Consider the following 21,026-nt stretch of genomic DNA (forward strand, 5'->3'; position numbering starts at 1 on the left):
GTTTTCGAAACCATACCCCACAGTAACGTGTCCGTACATGTTCGTGTGCGAGTTTTTTTAGAGTTCCGAGAACCAGAAAAAGATTTTCAAAAAGTTATGTAATTGTGTACCTAACTATTAAATAAGACACAGGAAAAAAGAAAGTAGTCATTAACCTGAAAGTACCAATATAACAACTTCTGTTCCTACACAAACGGTCTGGGCGCCGAGCACTAACTTGTAAGTATACCGTAGCCCGGCTAGCGACTTGCGTCAGTCAGATTGGCCGAGCGGTCTAAGGCGCCAGATTTAAGCTCTGGTTCCCGAGAGGGAGCGTGGGTTCGAACCCCACATCTGACAAACATTTTAATTTCTCTACACTACCGCTACATAAAGCGCGTGTTCCAGGTTTACAGCAAAAATCTGTCGTTGCCGCATTCGACAATTAATTCGTATCAGATACGACAGTCGAAAAACACATGTATCTCGTTCAATAGTAAACCACTGGCGGAACGAAGTACGACTGCCGTTCGGATGAGTCTAGCGGATGACATCGAAAGGAAGAGTCTCGGAAGAGCGGAGGTCGTCGACCCGATGCCCGCTGCCGAACACAGACTAGACGAGACGAGACGGCGTCTGCCGTGGCAGACAAGACGCAGCTGTGCTCTCTCGTCACGGCGAGGCGCCTTCTAGCAGCGCACGCTTCAGCCCGAGTGCAGCACTGCGGTCACGTCCCCGAGTGAACCGAAATAAAACAACGCCTGACAAGTACGACGGAAGGAGGACGGCTTGTAATTTTGGCCTCATAGATAGCATATCCTAGGCTATAAGATGTCCTTTTTCACTGAAAAGCATCGGCAAGAGTGTGGCATTCAGTTTATAATATCATTCTTTTCTCTAGCGTTTATGGCGTCTAGTATGGGAACAACTTTTTCAAGATTAGGTGGTTTTTTTTTTTTTTTTTTTTTTTTTTTTTTTTTTTTTTTTTTTTTTTTTTTTTGTAATTACTTAACTTTGTGGTTGTATGTCCTTATCGCCGACTATGAAGTTGGGTGGGCAACTCGTGTGAGCCCTCGGTCTGTGAATCGTGTACACTTTGTCCTGCATAGTATCACGTTTTAAATGTTTTAACTGTTTGTGCGTAATATTCTATTAAGGAGAGATTGAGAACCAGCCCAGGATTTGACTAAAAGAGCGTGGTAACCGCCTAAAAACCACTCATACTGACCAGTGTACCAGCCCACGGTCGTTAACGCAGAATGCGGATTCGATCCGAAGGGCAACTTCTTTCGTATTACCGCGAAGTAGGGGACGGAATGTCACGGAGATCATACGCGAGTTGGAGTGGTAATAATTAGAACAAAGGGATTTTTCGTTGCGGCGAAACCTTTTCACGAAATTTCAATCTGCAACGTTCTCCTCCAAATGTGAAAATATTTTGTTAGTACCCACCTACAAGGGAGAAATGGTTACTGTAATAAACTAAGAGAGATTAGAGCTCGCACTGAAAGACTAAAGTGTTCGTTTCTCCCGCACGTTCTTAAGAGAGTGGAACTATAGAAAATAGTGTGAAAATGGTTCGATGAATCCTCTGCTAGGCACTTAGGTTGGTTGGTTGGTTGCTTTGGGGAAGACCAGACAGCGTGGTCATCGGTCTCATCGGATTAGGGAAGGATGGGGAAGGAAGTCGGCCGTGCCCTTTCAGAGGAACCATCCCGGCATTTGCCTGGAGTGATTTAGGGAAATCACGGAAAACCTAAATCAGGATGGCCGGACGCGGGGCACTTAGGTGTGAACTGCAGAGTAGACATGTAGATGTGGATATACGAGTATATGACCTACCTCCCTGCCTTGCAAGTTAACATGCTATACCCATTACGCTATACCAGCGGATCAGTTTTGTAATTAGACGGAACAGCAAGACATACTAAAACTTTGCTTAAGCAGGAAATATTTTGCTGGAAGAGAGATAGTTTTCTTATGGTTTGATTAGTGCATCTGTTTCCAAGACTGGGCTAGTGGCGCGGTTGTTAAGGCATATAAGTGGAACTTTGCTGCAGTAGGGTCCAAATATCGTCGAGAGGAACGCTGAAATTAATCCTTCGAGACGCCAACTTCGTAAGTACCTCGTCTCCAGAGACACAGAAATCGACGAGACGTTTGTTTTGGTTCAAATGGCTCTGAGCACTATGGGACTTAACATCTGTGGTCATCAGTCCCCTAGAACTTAGAACTACTTAAACCTAACTAACCTAAGGACGTCACACACATCCATGACCGAGGCAGGATTCGAACCTGCGACCGTAGCAGTCGCGACGTTTGTTTTCCACAAAAATTGTTAGGACAAATCTCACACTCATATGCCAAACTATCCGATGCCGCTAAAAACACGAATCATCATATATCATTAAAAAAAAGTCGTGCTGCTACTATCCCGATGCGAGCCTTCGTAAATGACGCCACTTCGGCGACTTGTGTGCTGATTTTCACTGCTTACTATGTTTACCGACTTGTCATTTGACCTCAGGGGACAGACTTCCTCACCACTGAAAAGCTGAGGTGGTCATCTGGAATCGAACCTGGGACATCCGTGTGAGTGACCAGCGATCATGAGACCGTCAAATAACACCATAAATAACAAGGAAATACTTTACTTGGGTGTAAATAGTTAACTTACTTCAAAATGTGTATCCTTCAGAGGACGTGCAAATAAAGTAACACGTGATCGTAAAATAGGTACCACGTAAACAACATGGTGTGCGTAATGCTGCAAATACAAGAAATCCATGTACAACTGAATAAATAGATACGTTAACTAAAAGGAAAAGGAGATATTACTAACATTTAAATCGAATCAAAGGAATAGAAACCAACACAGTTTGTCTGATGGGAGTATTTTTCGCAATTTCCTTTGTAATGAAGAAATGAAAACCTTATTCGTGTTTCTTTAGACTGTTCAGGCAGCGCTCCAAGTTGTCGGTGATTAAATATCACTGACTGCACGAAGCAGATCTGCTTGCAATTTAAAAAATATTGCAGAACACATTCAAAATAGTGTATGCAGTTATCATTTGGCTCTAACTTGTTTTATATTTCCGTGTTAAACGGAAACAACAGAGAATATAATTTATACAGACCCTATTACTGTCAAACATTGCGAATTCATAAAGGAGCAATGTCGTTTTCGACAATACAGTCATCAAAAGCACCCAGTCACTTGTATGTCATACAAACTAGGAAGTGTACGGAGGCAGGGATACAGTCATTTTTCCCTTGATACACGCGGTTATAGAATAGCCCAGGCTCGAGTGGCTAGTATTTGTACATACTGCCTGCGCAACGCACAGTGACTTGCAGAGTGTAGATGGATTACGAGTAATCCCTGCCCTATAGGCGGACTTAAGCTTCGTAGACATGAATGCTTGGGCGCAGAAAGATCAATACAATTTAAAATGGCAATTACAAGAAGAAGAACAGCGCCTAAAATGGAACAAAAACACAACATGTAGTATACCACTCACGAAACCTGCCATGAAGATGCCTTGCAAGTAATAAAAGCGAAACGCGTACGGCACGAAAACTGTGTTTCATTCAGTTGTAATAATCGGTCCAAAAGTAAAAAATTATCAACATACCGTAATATTTCGCACATAGTTGTAAGAGTCGTCCGACTTTTACTATAGTCTCAGTAGAAAGCAAAGTTTGCGTGTAGTTAAATGCAATCTGTTGTCGTGCTAAGCGCTAAGACACATGTACATGCTTCCTATTTCTTTCGTTGGTACTGCATTTAACCTAAGAAGAATAACATGATAATGAGACCACAAATTAGTCAGCAACGGAATGATTTTTTTCGACTACAGCGAGAAATATTTGAATGCCACCAAAGCGCAAAGGCATTCGAGGTGAGAAGGACAACGGTTGGCATGAACTGACAGCAACATGTATAGCTGCTGTTCTTCACAGGATCTGTCATGAACAGCGGCACTGTATCCGTACGCAAACGATGCGCTATGCACGTACGTGTAACGCTGCTCTTCATAACATTTCACGGCCGCCGCATTAGAGTTGAAAATATCCAGCACACCCCCGTCAGCGCGCAGGAAACCGCGCGAAGGAGTGGACGAAGTGTTTAGACAGAACTCGCGAATGCATGCATTGCCTCTGAGATACAGCAAAAGCCGAGACAGAGGATTGCACTTTGCTGCCTACACTTCTCAAACAGCAACTGCCGCTGACGTAGCGCCAATATATCCGCACACTCACGGGCGGAGATGTAGCCGCAGTTGAAGAATATTGCTGTCTAATAATGCAGCCAATGCCAAAGAAAAAAAATGTCCCTCCGATCATTTGCCTGTCGCGTGTTGGAGCAACGAGCAGAGTGTCAACTATGATCTTCCCACAAAAGTGAAATTCTGGAACAGGGAGTTTCAAATCCTGACTTAGATTTTCAGTGATTTTTCGGTGTCATTCGAGGCGATTCTTCTTTTGAAACTCGCCAAGAGTGAAGTTTTTCTCATACTTCTCTGGCGTAAGCAGTGCTCCACTTCGAATGATGGTCGAGAGACTACGAAGGAAGAAAACGGTTTAATGTCCAGTTGACGACGAGGGTTTTAGAGACGGAGCGTTGGAACTGGGAGGGATGTGGGAGAAATACGGTCGAGTTCTTTGCAACGGAACCATCCCGAGATTCGCCTTAATCGATTTAGTAAATCACTGAAAATCTAAATCTGGATGGGCGGTATACTGAACGACTGTCCTCCCGACAACGGGTCCAGGTTATTACCGCCGCGTCATCTCACTCGGTTCGAAATCAAAGTTTCATTTCTTAGTGCACCTCGTACAAGTAACATCGTTATCTGCTCAACAATGCATTCTGACTGATTGTCTTCAGCACAGTAGCGTCTAGTACGTACGCGGCTATCACTGTAGGCCAAGGTGAACCGCTATTAGTCCTGAAACACTGCATTTTGCAGTTCAGCAAACTGGCGGCGTTCACTTCCCCATTGCTGGTTTCTAGTTAATGGAAGCCGTCACAACGCCGTGCGCGCAACCAGTCCATCTCCCAGGAGAGGGATTCTTAATCGTCAACTCAGACATACGTTATGTCCACACACGCTGCGGTGCTCCAACGTCGATCAACACTGTGGACGAAAACTGTTCGCTCGGTTACGGCCGCAGGCATAAAACGGCAGGCGTCCAGTAACCGCTCGTCACTGTGTACGACCCTCTTTTATCCACTGTTCCCACACCTGCATGACTATCGTAGCACCGTGTCCCACATGAACCGCAAAGTCACGGTACGACAAACGCATGTCCTGGATACCAGTAATTCTGCTCCGATCGAGCTCTATCGTAAGCTGACATTCCGCTTTAACGTCGTCGAGGCATCCCGGCACTTGTGCGTTGCAGCTTTGTTCGACGGCTCCGTACCGACTGAGTGTGGAGTAACATTGAGTCGTACGATCACACAGAAGAGGAGTCTGTTGGGCTTACGTGCACGCTGTCTCCCTGCAATCTTAATCACCTATTTTGGTCCACTCTTCTACACAACCAGCGATTTTACAGTGATTCGGGTCATCCCTAGTGCGTGTCGCAAAATGCAACAATAGCAGTGTAGTAGGAGCAAAACATGAGATTTAATTAGGAGTGCTGAATTAGACAAAACGATTACACGCAGCGCAAGTAGTAGGGGTGGAAAACAAATCGCGTAACTGTCACAAATCACAAGTCACCGAGAAGTTACAGTTTTCGCAATGACGTGTATCTCATTGTGGTTGTGATTTCAGTCACAACTATACTGCGCGCTATCTGTTTTGCGGTATTCATATTAGCACGATTGTCACACGTTATTTCGACAGTTTCCAAGAACGGCAAGTAAGAACTAAAAGTAACATTGTAACATACGACGCTGTATGCCATCCGTTGACCGACGCTCGTACTTCGTTCTAAGAACCTCGGGTGTCAAGCTATCGATGTGTAGCCTATGATCAAAGAAATCTATAATGTACTCGTATTATAAACACGAATCCCTACTGTACTCAGTGCAATTTATGTTATGATTCTCTACATCACACTATTGATATTTTCGCACTTGTTTCGTTACTACAAAATTTTAAGCCGAAGGAAGAATAAACGTGAACCATATTATAGACTGCTTTGTTGGGATGAAATTTTATCTGTGTGCAAGCGTCTCCACTCCACACGTAACTTTTGTCTGTCCTGTAGTAAAAGTTACGGAGCGGATTTCTCCCGCCGTACTCCCTAGCATTTTTCGTATTTTATCTACAACATATATATCTTACATAATATGCATCAAAATACTCGTCAGAGTCTTGACCATTATCTAATACACGTTTTCTGAATTTACCTTGAACTATTATTTTTTATGATGAAAAGAGCGTTAAGTGTAGCAAAGTGTGTTTAAATATGGTGCGAACGGTAACATTATGCTACGCTCTAGGTCAGTCTGTTCTCACAATCTTTATGTGGTATTCACTTCGTTGGATTCGCCAACTCACAACCAGATTTCCACCTTTCGACCTAGACCTCGGGCCACACTACAGACCAGTCCGTCACCATAACCAAGATTTCATGGGGGGAGGGGGAGTCCATTATCACACTCTAGCCTGTCATAATTGCAAATATTAACAGTATCTTCTTATGTAACTGTCAGTTATGTTACCAAAAACGCAACCTTAGGTCCAGACATGTAATCACTTTTACTGGCGTGAACATATCACATCCCATACATTGACACAGTTCACCTGATCAAATGTACCAGTCAGCAGATATACGCTCTTAGAGAAATAAAGCCACGCCACGAAGGAATTATCTCAACGGGACGGAAATCGATAGATATGAGGTACATGTACAAACAAACAAATGATTACAATATGAGTAAAGTTGGATGATTTATTCAAGAGAAAGAGCTTTACAAATTAAGCAAGTCAATAACGCGTTGGACTACCTCTGGCCCTCATGGAAGCAGTTATTCGGCTTGGCACTGACTGATAGAGTTGTTGGTCATCAGGGTTCAGTTCGAAGCATGACTCATCACTAAAGACGATTCTACTCCTCTCAATGCGACCCCAGGCCGAAGACGTGTCTGGAGACGCCCCGATAATGGTGGGATACCAACCTTACCGTCGCTCAATATGTGGCCCGACAACAAGGAATGATGGTCTGGGATGCCATTTCTTTTCATAGCAGGACCCCTTTGGTTGTTGTCCACGGTATCCTTACAGCCAACGGCACGCCGAAGATATTCTGCGCCCCATTTTGTTGCCGATCATGGCAAGCCATCTTGGGCTTACATTTCAGTAAGATAATGCCCGCCCACACAAGAACCCTCCAGGGTAGCCGAGAGTGCTAACGCGCTGCTTCCTGGACTAGGCTGGGCGCGCCGGCCCCGGATCGAATCCGCCCGGTGGATTAACGAGAGGGCCGGTGTGCCGGCCAGCCTGGATGTGGTTTTTAGGCGGTTTTCCACATCCCACTAGGTGAATACCGGGCTGGTCCCCAAGTTCCGCCTCAGTCACACGACTCACAGACATTTGAAAACGTTCGCACTATTTCATGACTTACACTAGACGCAGACAACTGGGGTGCACTACTTCCATCCCGGGGGCTTCGCGGTGGCGTCAGGAAGGGCATCCGGCCGCCCTCTGCGATTCACACTGCCAAATCCGTACTAACAACGCCGACCCCGCGCTGGAGCAGGACAAAGGCCCCGAGAAAGAATGCCCGCCCACACAAGGCGAGAGTTTCTACTTCAAGTGTTCGTGCTTGGCAAACTCTGCCTTGGCCAGCAAGGTCGCCAGACGTCTCCCCAATCGAGGACGTTTTGAACATTATGAACAGGACCTTCTAAGAATTTCAGGGTTATGACTATCTACTTCGGCACTTGGGCAGAATTATGCACGATATACATCAGAAGTACATCCAACAACTCTAACAATCAATGCCAAACCGAGTAACTGCTTGCATAAGGGCGAGAGGTGCACCAACGCATTATGGACTTCGTCAATTTGTTAAGATCGAATAAAGTTAAGATCGAATAAATCACCCAGTTTTTCTGAAATTGTAACAATTTATTTTTCTATTCGTGTATATCACGTCTGCCGATTATCCCATTCGGATAATTCCTTCGTAGTGCGTCATTTTTGTAGCCTAGTACAAGCTGACTTAGACAAAATATCTGGCTCGTTTGATGAATGACAGCTGGCTCTAAATGTAGAAATGATTAAGTTTTGCCGGATGAACGGAAAAAGAAACCCTTAATGGTCGGATACAGCATTAGTTGCGTCCTGCTTGATAAAGTCTTGTCGTTTAAATATCTGGGCGTAACGTTGCAAAGCGACACGAAATGGAACGAGCAAGTGAGGATTGTGGTAAGGAAGGCGAATGGTCGATTTAGGTTTCTGTGAGAATTTTAGTAGAGTGTGGTTCATCTGTAAAGGACACCGCAAGTAGGAAGCTAGTGAGACCTATTCTTGAGTACTGCTCGAGTGTTTGGGATCCGTACCAGATCGGATTAGAGGAAGACATCGAAGCAATTCAAACAATGGCTGTTAGATTTGTTATCGGTAGGTTCGAACAACACGCCATGCTTCGAAAACTCATATACCAATCCCTGGAGGGAAGGTGACATTATTTTCGAGGAGCAATATCAAGAAAATTTAGAGAACCAGCATTTGAAGCTGATTGAAAAACGATCGTGCAGCCGCAAACATAAACTGCGCGTAAGGACCACGAAGATAAGATACGAGAAATGAGGGCTCATACGGAGGCATACAGACAGTTGTTTTTCCCTCGATCTGTCTCTGAATGGAACGGGGAAGGAAACGACTAGTAGTGGTACAGGGTACCCTCCGCCACGCACCGTACGTTGGCTTGTCGAGTTCGCATGTAGATCTAGAGTTACCTACCAAAGCCTGTTAGTTGTTACTTGTAACTAATCACAGAGTAACAGCTAAGGTGATACAGCAGAAACAAACGTCAGTGGAGTGCAGAGGGATACATGTTGTGAATTCGTAAAATGTGGTTTAAAACTGCGACACACCACAACTAAAAATACCAGTTACCGAAAAGTAACATTAAGATAAGTGACTGTTATCGTGAAGTCACAGTTTAGGACGCCTCTACTGGTAGTGAGGGTGGTCAAGCCGCGCACCGCCGGCGGCAGCGGCGTGGCGGCTGCGGAGCGGCTCCACGCAGGGGAACCTGTGCAGCGCAGCCCAGGGTCAGGAATGCAGCGTGGGCTGGCGGTGCGGTGCCGGCGTGGCTAGCGAACCGGTACTCCCCGGGTACGGCCGCGAAACACCTGCTGGCGCGCCGGCCGCGCCAACTGCGTGGGAGCCTTCTCGCGGCTCACACCACGTGCGAAGATGAACGATTGCTGGTAAGCCTCCGTGTGGGCTCGAAACTCTCTAATTTTATCTTCACGGTCTTCTCGCGATGTATACGTAGACGAAGCAGGCGGAAGGGAATTCAAACGTTTAAAAAAATCAGACTGAAGGGAAGTGCAAAACGCCTAAGCACGAATGACTAGAGGACAAACATTAGGATTTAGACGCATCTTTCAGGAGGGGAAAGATCGATGCCGACTACAGGAAAATTAAAGACGCCTTTTGGGAAATGAGTTGCAGCTATATGAATATCAAGAGCTCAGTCCTAAGCAAAGAGGGGAAAGCTGAAACGTGGGAGAAGTATATAGAGGGTCTATACAAGGGAGATCAATTTGAAGGCAATTTTGTAGGAGTAGCAACGGAAGTAGATGAAGATGAAATGTAAGATACGATACTGCGAGAAGAATTTGACAGAGCTCTGAAAGATCTATGTCGAAACAAGCCTCGAGAGTAGACATCATTTCGTCAGAACTACTGATAGCCTTGGGAGAGCCAGCCACGAGAAAACCCTTCCAACTCGTGTGTTAGATGTATGAGACAGGCGAAATATCCTCAGGCTTAAAAGAAGAGTGTAATAATTCCACTTCCAAAGAAAGCAGTAGCTGAAAGGTGTGCTATTACCAAACGACAAGTTTTCATAAGTCATTGTTGCAAAATGCTACCACGGATTCTTCAGAGAAGAATGGAAACACTGGTAGAAGCCGACCTCGGGGAAGATTAGCTTGGATTCCAGAGAAATGTAGGAACACGCGAGGCAATACTGAACCTACGACTACTCTTAGATAACACGTTAACTAAGGAAAACCTACGTTTACAGCATTTGTAGACTTAGAGAAACCTTTTAAGAATCTTGACTGGAATACTCTATTTGAAATTATGATGGGTAACATATAGGGAACGAAGCGCTTTTTAGAACTTGTACAGAAACCAGACGCCAGTTATAAGAGTTGAGGGGCATGAAAGGGAAGCAGTGGTTGAGAAGGGAGTGAAACAGGATTATAGCCTGACCCGATGTTATTCAATCTGTACATTGAACAAGCAGCCCGCATCTCGTGGTCGTGCGGTAGCGTTCTCGCTTCCCACGCCCGGGTTCCCGGGTTCGATTCCCGGCGGGGTCAGGGATTTTCTCTGCCTCGTGATGGCTGGGTGTTGTGTGCTGTCCTTAGGTTAGTTAGGTTTAAGTAGTTCTAAGTTCTAGGGGACTTATGACCACAGCAGTTGAGTCCCATAGTGCTCAGAGCCATTTGAACCATTGAACAAGCAGTAAAGAAAATCAAAGAAAAATTAAAGTTCACGTAAAAGAAATAAACACTTTGAGGTTTGTCGAGGACATTCTAATTCTATCAGAGACAGCAAAAGCTTCGGCGAACAGTTGAACGGAATGGACAGAGTCTTGAAAGAAGAATGTATGGAAGTGAAGCATGGATGATAAACAGTTTAGACAAAAAGAAAGCAGAAGCTTTAGAAATGTGGTGCTACACAAGAACGTTGAAGATAGATGGATAAATCACGTAATTAATGAGGACGTAGTGAACAGAACTGAGGAGACAAGAAATTTGTGGCACAACTTGACCAAAAGAAAAAATCGGTTGACAAGACACATTCTGAGACATCAAGGGATCGCTATTTTAGTATCCGAGGGAAGTGTGGGGGGTAAAAATCGTAGAGGGAGACCAAAAGAGATGAATGCAGTAAGCAGACTCAGAAGGACGTAGTTGCATTAGGTATTCGGAGATGAAGAGGCTAGCACAAGATAGAGTAGCATGAAGAGCTACATCAAATCAGTCTTCGGACTGAAGAGCACAACTACAACGTAGGAGGAAGCAGTCTATTGGTTGACCCTTCTAGGAACGTACACTCTCGGAATTTTAACAGTAAAATACACCATGATCCAGAACGCCTCTCCTGCAACGTCTGCCACTAGAGACGTGACTCTTCTGCTCTCAGTAAATAAGACTGTAATGAAACGCGCTGCTCTTCTTTGGATATTCTCTATTTTCTTTATAGTCCTGTCTGGTACGAATCTTGGACTGTCGAGCAATATTCCAGTACTGATCGAACCAGTATTTTGTAAGCTTCTTCCTTTGTTGATAGACTACCATTTCATGAGCACTTTTCAATGAATCTGAGTGTGGCATCTGCCTTACACGCGATTAATTTTATGTGGTCTTTCCCTCTCACATCTCTCCGTACCCATACTCATAGGTATTTTATGGAAGCAACTACTTCCAGCAGTTGTTCTGCAGTGGAATAACTAGGCAGTAAATGGTCTTTCTATCTATGTAGTCGCAATACATTACATTTGTTTATGTCGATAGCCAACTGCCATTCCCTGCACAAGACGTTGATCCCCTGTAAGTCTTCCTACAACTTCTCTGCATACAGCAGCGCCATCCGCGAAAAACCTCATGGAACTTCTGCTAGGTGATTTGTATATACTATATAGTGAAAAGTAACGTCCTCCTTTGGGGCACGCCCGAACTTCTGAAGAGTTCTTTCCATTCAGAATGGCATATTGTGTTCTGTTTGCTATAAAGTCTTCGGTACAATTACAATTACACAGCTGGTTTGATATTCCATACGGTCGTAGTTTGTACATAAGGCATAAGTGGTTGGCACTGTCCTCTGCTGAAGACAACTTCATTTTCTGCCCCACTTAATTCCACACGTCACACATGTTTTGCTTATTAACCTTTAACCTTCATCCTTTTTCTTTATTATTTCACTGGTCACATTTTGTAATTTTAACTGAAATTTCATACGTTCAAACGCTTTTACGTGTTTTCTACTATTGGTATTCCCATAAAAAATGGCAAATATCGATCCTGAAATTGCTTCACAATATGACAATTAAGTAGAATTGTTTCTGAACAATTTAGGGCGATGGCATTGTAATTGCTCTGCAGCTGTGCGTATTTCAGTAGCTCCAGTTGAAATATGAAAGGTTCAGATGCCATTCGCATATCATTTTATGTATTCGATCTCTTTCAAAAGTGCAACAACGCTACAGGTTAGTCAACAGATTAGAAAGCGTAAATATATTACTTCTATATTTAAAAAATCCCAATACAAAGTAGATTTAAGATGTACGGTCCTAATAAATTTAGATGCAAATTTAGATGACACTTACGAGAGAGGCATCTAGTACGAAAGCTACACCCTCCAGGATTGATTACAGTCGTTGAAAGATTGAAGTATATTTATACTTGACTCACTATCGGAAGACAAAAATGAAAGTAGAATTTACTACCTATGGTCACTGAAATCGTTAGAGTAAAAGAACAAGCTTGTACAAGGCTAAGGAAGAAAACGTAGTACAGCATTATTGAAGCAATCACCACTCATACAGCTGAAGTGTTACAGGGTCACGACGAAAAACGTAAATGGGGGCCTGAAAAATTAACCTGGAAGCCAAAACCCAGGACTCAGGCCCCCATTTATGTTTTTCGTTGTGACCCTGCAACACTTCAGCTGTATTGGTAATCGTTGCTTCAATAATACCGTCGTAGGTTTTCTTCCTTAGGCTTGTCCAAGAGTCAAAGAAAACTAAAAAAGGAAGATCAGGGCTTAACGTTCCCTTAATGACGATGCTATTTGGTGGAGAGTACATTTTTGGATACAACAAGGATGGAGAAAGAAATCGGCCGTGTCCATTTCAATGCAACCATTCCGGCACCAGCCTTATTCGATTTTGGGAAGCCACGGAAATAAATCCATACGGATGATCGGACCGAAACTAACTCCATTTCTTTCGCGAAAATACTGGAGTTTTTGGGAAAGAATAAGTAGGCAAAAAGTGCAGCAATGAAGATCTGTTAAAAGAAACAGCACCTTTAATGCAACCAACACAATAGTAGGTTGAGGTTTCTTGCAAATGTGGTTCGGATGAATAATCCTTCAGCGTTATTACAGTATGTTTCCACCATGAAAAGTGCGTGTGCTGGTTCCTCTGTCGAACGAAGGCAAGGGGGTAACCTACCAAACTTATCAGATTTGTGACTCGATTTAGGACTTGGGTGCAGGTAGAACTCAACACGTCGTTCATAACGGGGCAAAATCGGCAGATGAAAACGTAATTTCAGTAGTATCCAAAGGAATAGTGGTAAGACCGATACTGTTTACAACAAATGTAAAGGATCCCGCGGATAACTTTCGAGGCGCCATGAGGCAGTTCGTAGATGATGCTGCTGTCTTGGAGAAGATGTAGCGATCTGCAGGAAGATCTGCAGAACGTCGATAATTGACGTAGGGACCGGCAATGAACCCCCAACGAACATAAATGTAACGCAGTGAGCGTAAATAGACAAAGAAATCCATTTCTAAACAATTACACTATAGGCAACAATCAGTGGAAACAGTAAAATACAGAAGAGTACCCATCTGGAGCGACCTAAAGTGGAATGACCACACAAAACAAATGATAGGAAAAACAGATGCCAGCCTGAAATTCGTTAGAAGATACTTAAGTAAATGTAATTCATCCAGGAAAGGAAAACAAAACACTTGTTCGCTCGGTTCTTGAGTATTGCTCATCATTTTGGGACCCTTACCAGTTCAAATTAATAGAAGAAACAGTGAAGATCCAACGAAGAGCTACGCGCGAGGGCGCTCAACAAACTTCAGTGGCAGGCGCTGCAGGAGAGGCGATGTGCACCACGGAACAATTTATTATTGAAATTCCGAGAGAGCACGTTCCGTGAACAGTAGGGGATCATATTATATCCCCCACACAGGCCTTGCGAAATAACCACAACGAGCAAATCCGAGACATTAGAGCTAATACTGAGGTTTACCGACATTCGTTCTTCCGACGCGCCAGTCGTGAATGGTTGAGGAAAGGGGTAAGATAAACAGTGCTGCCAGAACTGCCCTCCACCACAGACCGTAAAGTGGCTAGCGCAACATAGATGCAGATATATGTGTAGCATATCGAACACGATCGGAAGTATTAATGTGCTTCGACTTGGCTGTGAGTGAAGGAAGAGATAAAGAGGCAGAAAAAGATCTTGAACTGACTGGGAAGCCTATAGTACCTAACGGACAAGCAAGTCGTCGATTTGTTCGTAAAGCCAGCGACATTTCGAGTAGGCACTCCGACACCGTGAAATGGATACGTGTCAGGCAAGCAAGCAAAGAATGGGCACTCAAACACGCAAGGCTTAGCGAACTGTGATTCATATAGACGATTATAAACATAGTGGAAGAATCTGTGGTGCAGTATTGGTACACACAGCCAAACGTACACTCACAAACCATGAGTTTCCGAGGTCTCCAGAAGAAGACATAATACTCGTCAGCGAGTGATAGTCTATGATGATGACAGTCGAGTTCTATAGGTTTCTACAAGCTTTTGTTGTAGGCCTCTATTACAAAAGGAACACTTACGCCTAGTTAGTACTGCCAGTTTAACGAGCTAGATTCTCTATAGCAGGGTGCGAAATTTACGGTCGCCAGCTCGCCACCGGCAAAACTCTACAGAGAAAATAAACTCGTGCATAGTTCACAACAAGAGAGGAGCACCGCCCGTTAAGAAAAGCATTAACGTATGGTATGGTAGCGCTTTGTGATACGACGGCGATGTCCGGTATTCAGGTTTTATGTTTACCTATATTGTATCGTAACTACACATATATTGTCCTCTGAGTCTTTCGCGGCTGCGTGACTGAATAAGAACTCCTCGGTTTGACGCGGCTTGAAAACCGAGAAGTTTTCATTCTTACACATATATTATTTATAATTTTGTGACATACTGGTTATGACCATGGAAAAGAGGCAAACAAACATACAATCGTTTTTTAAGCGTAAGACATCCAATGAAACGAGTGCAGCTAGCGAAAAATATGTGAAAGATGATGTGAATGTCCCCGTGCGCAGAAAGAACAAGTTGCGATTTGTGGGACAGCATCAGCCAGTAGTGATAGTGTTTAGCTTGTATCATCTTTCTGCTCTGCTAAAAGGAAAGGTGATAGTACCATTACCAACTAAAAAGAAATTTAAAGACTGGTTAAACCACTTTGCGTGGCTACTGTGCGGTGATACAACAAAGCTTGGATCTTGCAAACTTTGTGAACAGAAGCAAGCTAGTAACGCAGCAGAAAGACAGCGCTACACAATTATGAAGGGCTAGATCGCTAGAATATGGTACCCGTATGTTGAAATGCTTGTGTTAAATCTTAGTATTCTATTAAACAATTTGATATGGTGTCATGTACAAAGATACTGTTCGAACAATTTGTCTGTCAAACGAACTCCATAAAGAGAGACAGAGAGTAGCGTATTTTTTCATATTCAGATAAAGGAGTTGTACCGATCGAAGTTGCTAGACTGCCTAGTGCCTTCAGAATTGAAATCTCCCACCCTGCTGCATAGGTGCAAATTGCTCTTAAACACTGTTGTCATCTTGTGTGCTGCTTCTAACAGCCCTTGGCTTTCGTCGGGCCTCAGTGGGAATGGCCGGCGCATGGTCGTTGCGCCACGCGGAAACAGTGAAAGTGCAGCAGGGGGAGGTCGGCCGTGACCCGATGCCTGGCGGTACGTGGGCGCGAGCAGAACAATGCCGTCCAGACACCGCGCTGTCGCAAAGCCGGCCAGCCGCAGCAAGCGCGCATACCAGGCGGGGATCAGCCGGGGGTCAAGCTTCAGGACAGCAGCTAGGCACTGGACGCTACTTGTAAACCGCCCAGCAAAAGACACAACGAACCAAATTCCCAGTTGCAATAGAGAGCGCGAACGTTTCCAGATGACGGGTAAATATATTTATTTCATTTATTCGCCACCAAATGGGACAATGGAAAAGATGAGAGGTTTATTTGCATTTCGAGGGTCAAGCAGAAATGTTGAAAAATTTCACCTGGCAGACGCTGTGTGACAAACATGGAGACATGTCCGTTTTGGGTGAGCAACGGACACAAGTTTTAGGCGACTTGACAAACGTCAGTACATAGCTCTTAAGTGTCTGTATGGGGGAATGAAATCTACTCCGACTAACGCTCTCATAGTCGAGACACACGAACCGCTCTTACACCTATGTCACAAATACTTCAGTCATATTCTTTTACGAGGATCACTCCAAAAGAAATGTACACTATTTTTTTTAAAAATCCGTCTTTTATTCTACATGTTTGAAAGTTTTACAGTGTGTTGATATATCCTTTAGGAACAATATTTTCATTTCTCCACATAATTTCCATTCCTCTCAACTGCTTTACGCCATCTCGGAACCAGCGCCGGTATACCCGCACGGTAAAATTCTGGACCAACCTGTTGGAGCCACTGTTTGGCAGCGTGCACAAGGGAGTCATCATCTTCAAACCTTGTTCCACGAAGAGAGTCTTTCAGTTTCCCAAAGAGATGATAGTCACACGGAGCCAGGTCAGGACTGTAAGGCGGGTGTTTCAGTGTTGTCCATCCGAGTTTTGTGATCGCTTCCATGGTTTTTTGACTGACATGTGGCCGTGCATTGTCGTGCAACAGCAAAACATCTTGCTTTTGCCGATGTGGTCGAACACGACTCAGTCGAACTTGAAGTTTCTTCAGTGTCGTCACATATGCATCAGAATTTACGGTGGTTCCACTTGCCATGATGTCCACAAGCGAGAGTCCTTCGGAATCGAAAAACACCGTAGCCATAACTTTTCCAGCAGAAGGTGTGGTTTTGAATTTTTTTTTTTTTTTCCTTGGGTGAATTTGCATGATGCCACTCCATTGATTGCCTCTTCGTCTCTGGTGAAAAATTATGGAGCCATGTTTCATCACCTGTCACAATTCTTCCAAGAAATTCATCTCCACAACTCTCGTACCGTTCCAAAAGTTCTCTCCATACCGTTTTTCTTGTTTCTTTGTGAGCCACTGTCAACATCCTGGGAACCCACCTGTCACAAACCTTTCTTAGCGCCAACACTTTCAGTATTCTGCAAACGCTTCATTCCCCTATCCCAACGTAGCGTGACAATTCGTTCACTGTGATGCGTCTGTCAGCAGTCCCCAATTCGTTAACTCTCTGCCGCTGCGAGGACAATCCTCAATATTGCCGTGCCCGCTTTCATCACGTAACCTGCTTGCCCACCGACTAACTGTACTGTGATCGACATCAGCATCTCCATACACCTTTTTCAACCTCTTTTGGATGTTTCCCACTGTCTCGTTTTCACAGCTCAGGAATTCTATGACAGTACGTTGCTTCTGACGAACGTCAAGTGTAGCAGCCATCTCGAAGACATGATGTGACGGCTCCACTCATGGGAACAGGTTGAACTAAGTTTGAAATCAACCGGGAAGGATGTATCTACACACTGTAAAACTTTCACACATGCAGAATGAAAACTGTATTTTTACAAAAATAGTGTGCATTTCTTTTTGAGTGACCCTCGTATTAAAATCGTCGCAGTTCGTACAAAATCAGATTATAGACCAGTGGTTCCCAACCTTTCTTAGACCATTATCCCTGAGTGCAATTAGACATTAGCTAGTACCCCCGCCCCCCCCTCCACACCCTTGCCGTCTGTTGCCCCTTCCCCCTCCCTCACATTATCACCAACCTTAGAACCTAACTAAACTGTAGAATGAAAGATTTTTCTGGGAATAATTTTATTTTTAAAACGATGAAAATAGGATATTATTTAGTTTGCGTGTGAATTAGAATGAATGAAGAAGGAATTCGCAGTGCATTGCAAGTGCAGCCCACAAGTCCTTGTCAGATAAGAAAGCTAACTACCCACAGCGAGGATAGACACCTGTTGCAAAACATACTTCCTTTACATTATTCCTCTCCATTGTGGCATTTGCTTGAACTGCACACTGCAACCCTAAAATCAACCAAGTTAAAAAGCGTGCACTATACTTACTGTACGTAAGTCCTTTACTGCTACACTCCTTACTTCTGACCTGGCACAAATTGGGAAGACTTCAGGCTGTTAATGCTTTGTGTCTCACCACAACCGTTAGTAGTAATAGTAATAATAATAATATACTGTGTACAGCGCTATAGTAGCCCTTATGTAGTTACTGCTGTGTCGTGCTCTCAGTTAATTCATTTATCTGTCTGGAAGCGAGTAATGAGGCAATTTCTGGACTGCTGCAGTTACTGTCTACAAGTTGGAGGAAACATTTTCTTGAGATATTTAACATATGTTAGGTCTATGTCTCACTTTTGTCTTATGCGATGTACTGGACAATGCACAACATATGTGTGCAGTGGGTGAACTACGTGAGTAACCTGTATCCTCCACCACATTAATGCTGCTAATTAAGAAAAAGTATTATTGGTAACTTGTATAACCACTATTATAGTCTTACAGAATTGTGATAATAGCAATAAGCTTTTGAAAATAATTTAGTTTCATGACAAACGGAATTGAATCGTTTAGTTATCATCCCCTAGAAAATTCTACTCTTTTTACTCTACCCCTAAGAGAGTAATTATCACCAGGCTGGGAACCACTGTTGTAGACGATAATATCCTGACGGGCCCATCCTCCATTTCTAAGTACTGGCCCAGCAAACATCATCTTCCGCTTGTACGACATACAGAACTGCGGCATTTATCAAAAGACGTTTATCTGCACAAAACTACCTTACTATTATTCAGTTTACGAGATCAGTATATAAGAAACACAAGTTGTATTAGACACAGATTATGGTTATGGTTTGAAGGATTCTTTCTCCGGCTACAGAAACGCAGCGCTAATTTACACCGACGCTTCGAAGAAATAATATGGATGTGGTTGGGCTTAGTGCGTTAGCATCCGTCACACGGGTAAAAAACTAATGCTGCATAGGCCAATAACGATTATGACAGCTGTACCTACGGCTAAACAACGTGCGCTTATTCCTTACTGGTAACAAAGTTGTGGCAATAGGAACTCCAGCTGATTCAAGAAAACTGTAGCTCTCACATTCAAGAACTGACAAACTGCCTATTGGCTTCTGTCTCGGTTTCTTAGACCAACGTTCGTCTGATGATTTTTCTCACGTTCAACCGCTTACATGTCATTCGCTCAGTTTGCGCAACTGCAGTAAAATAGATGCTACACTAAAAGTAAAATAATATAACATCCGGTCAACTGCATACTTGTTAACACCCTATTACGCCCAAAAGCCTTGAGCGTACCGGTCTATTAAATTCATTTGCGTTGAATTTCAGGTCACAGTTTTATGTGATCTGCATTTTACTTTTTAAATAGTCGCTGTGTGTCTGGCTGTACGAATCAGTACTCAGATACCGAATGAAGATAAAAATAAATAAACAGAATAAAATGATTCGTACGTAGTCCCATCTGTGAGTGGGGAAGGAGAGAATCCTAACACACTCGCTCTAACCGTAACTGGAACAGAACCATAACATGTGATACGGAAAGCATCATACTCAAGGTATTTTGTAATTATACACAGAGTAGTTATTTCTGTGTTTCGAGAGACTTCAAATCATCTGTAAGTACGTACCGTCTTAATACAGGGATTTCTGAAAAAGAACAGAATCTAAATATACGACAGTTTCATTCAGAGGCAAATAATTTCGACGTGGGGTCTATACATAGCCTATGGCTTCCTGTATTCCATTGGGCACCTCTGTCGTAAGCTAGTTTGCTATTCTAACTGTCGAATGCTGTTAAAACCGAGGAGATTTTACTTACTGTCCACAAATTGGTGTCTTGAGCTGCAACCCTACATATTCTCACAGCTTCAGATCTTCTGGTTTCGTTCCTCCGAAGACTTCATGTTATTTCTGACACTTCACAAGCACGACAATGGCGCAACAAGTTGGTGGGCGGATCTTCGTAATTAGTGCTGATCAGCAGAGCTCTCCTACTACGAGGCGTACGGCTACGTCTAGAACATTCCTAACAGCAAAGACTTCATCGCCAAGATGAGCACCGACTATCCACACGACGCTCCAGCTGTGTACAGGCTTCGTATGAGAGGGATAGCAGCCCTGGCTATTACAATGCTGCCGCATCCCGGATGTTATAAAGCACAAACAGCAGACAGTCTCTCACATAAATCCTGTGTGACACACATGCGGTCGGCTACGGAGGAAAGTAATGATGCATTTGCCAACTCTGGAACTGACTTCTGTTCCATAAATTACTTGAGCATTAACTTGTGTATTCCATAAATAACTAGTCCGGATATGTTCCTTAAATACGTGCGTTGCATTACGCAGAGAAATACAAGCAAATAAACAGTCCCAACAAAAATACATAACACGCATGTGGCGGACTGCTTCCCCCTCCACTAACTTTATTTTTCTGTCTGTTTACGACTGTACCCATATTACATAGGGTATGACGACTGCTACAATTAGAATTTCTCGCGTTGTATATTAATCACTGTATTGTCGTCGGGCTTGTGTTTACTACACATAGTTTTAGCGAACTGCTGTAAGCGAAAGAACATATTCCTCTAATTCAACATTGTGTCAATCACCGGAAACGTTCCGCCGTGAGGACTAATGAGTATGCGTAAAGAGCGGGTATACTAATGTTGCACCTTACACTGAAACTTTTAAGGAGGTGCTCACGTTACAGTAGTAAGATTGAGTATTACAGATAAAGGAAAACGCATTATATGACAGCTCTGGGAAACGTGCGACATTATAGGGTAGTGCCGCGATTGGGACCACGATAAGCGAGTTCGGCTTGA

General features: G+C 43.6%; 1 non-coding gene across 1 annotated transcript; it reads left to right on the forward strand.

Moving 5' to 3' along the window:
* The first annotated feature begins 255 nt into the window (after positions 1–255).
* Trnal-uaa lies at positions 256–339 on the forward strand. Its single transcript has one exon. It is a non-coding gene; the product is annotated as a tRNA-Leu (tRNA).
* The last annotated feature ends 20,687 nt before the right edge of the window (positions 340–21,026 follow it).

Source organism: Schistocerca piceifrons, chromosome 2, assembly GCF_021461385.2.
Source record: "Schistocerca piceifrons isolate TAMUIC-IGC-003096 chromosome 2, iqSchPice1.1, whole genome shotgun sequence".
NCBI classification, from domain to species: Eukaryota; Metazoa; Arthropoda; class Insecta; order Orthoptera; family Acrididae; genus Schistocerca; species Schistocerca piceifrons.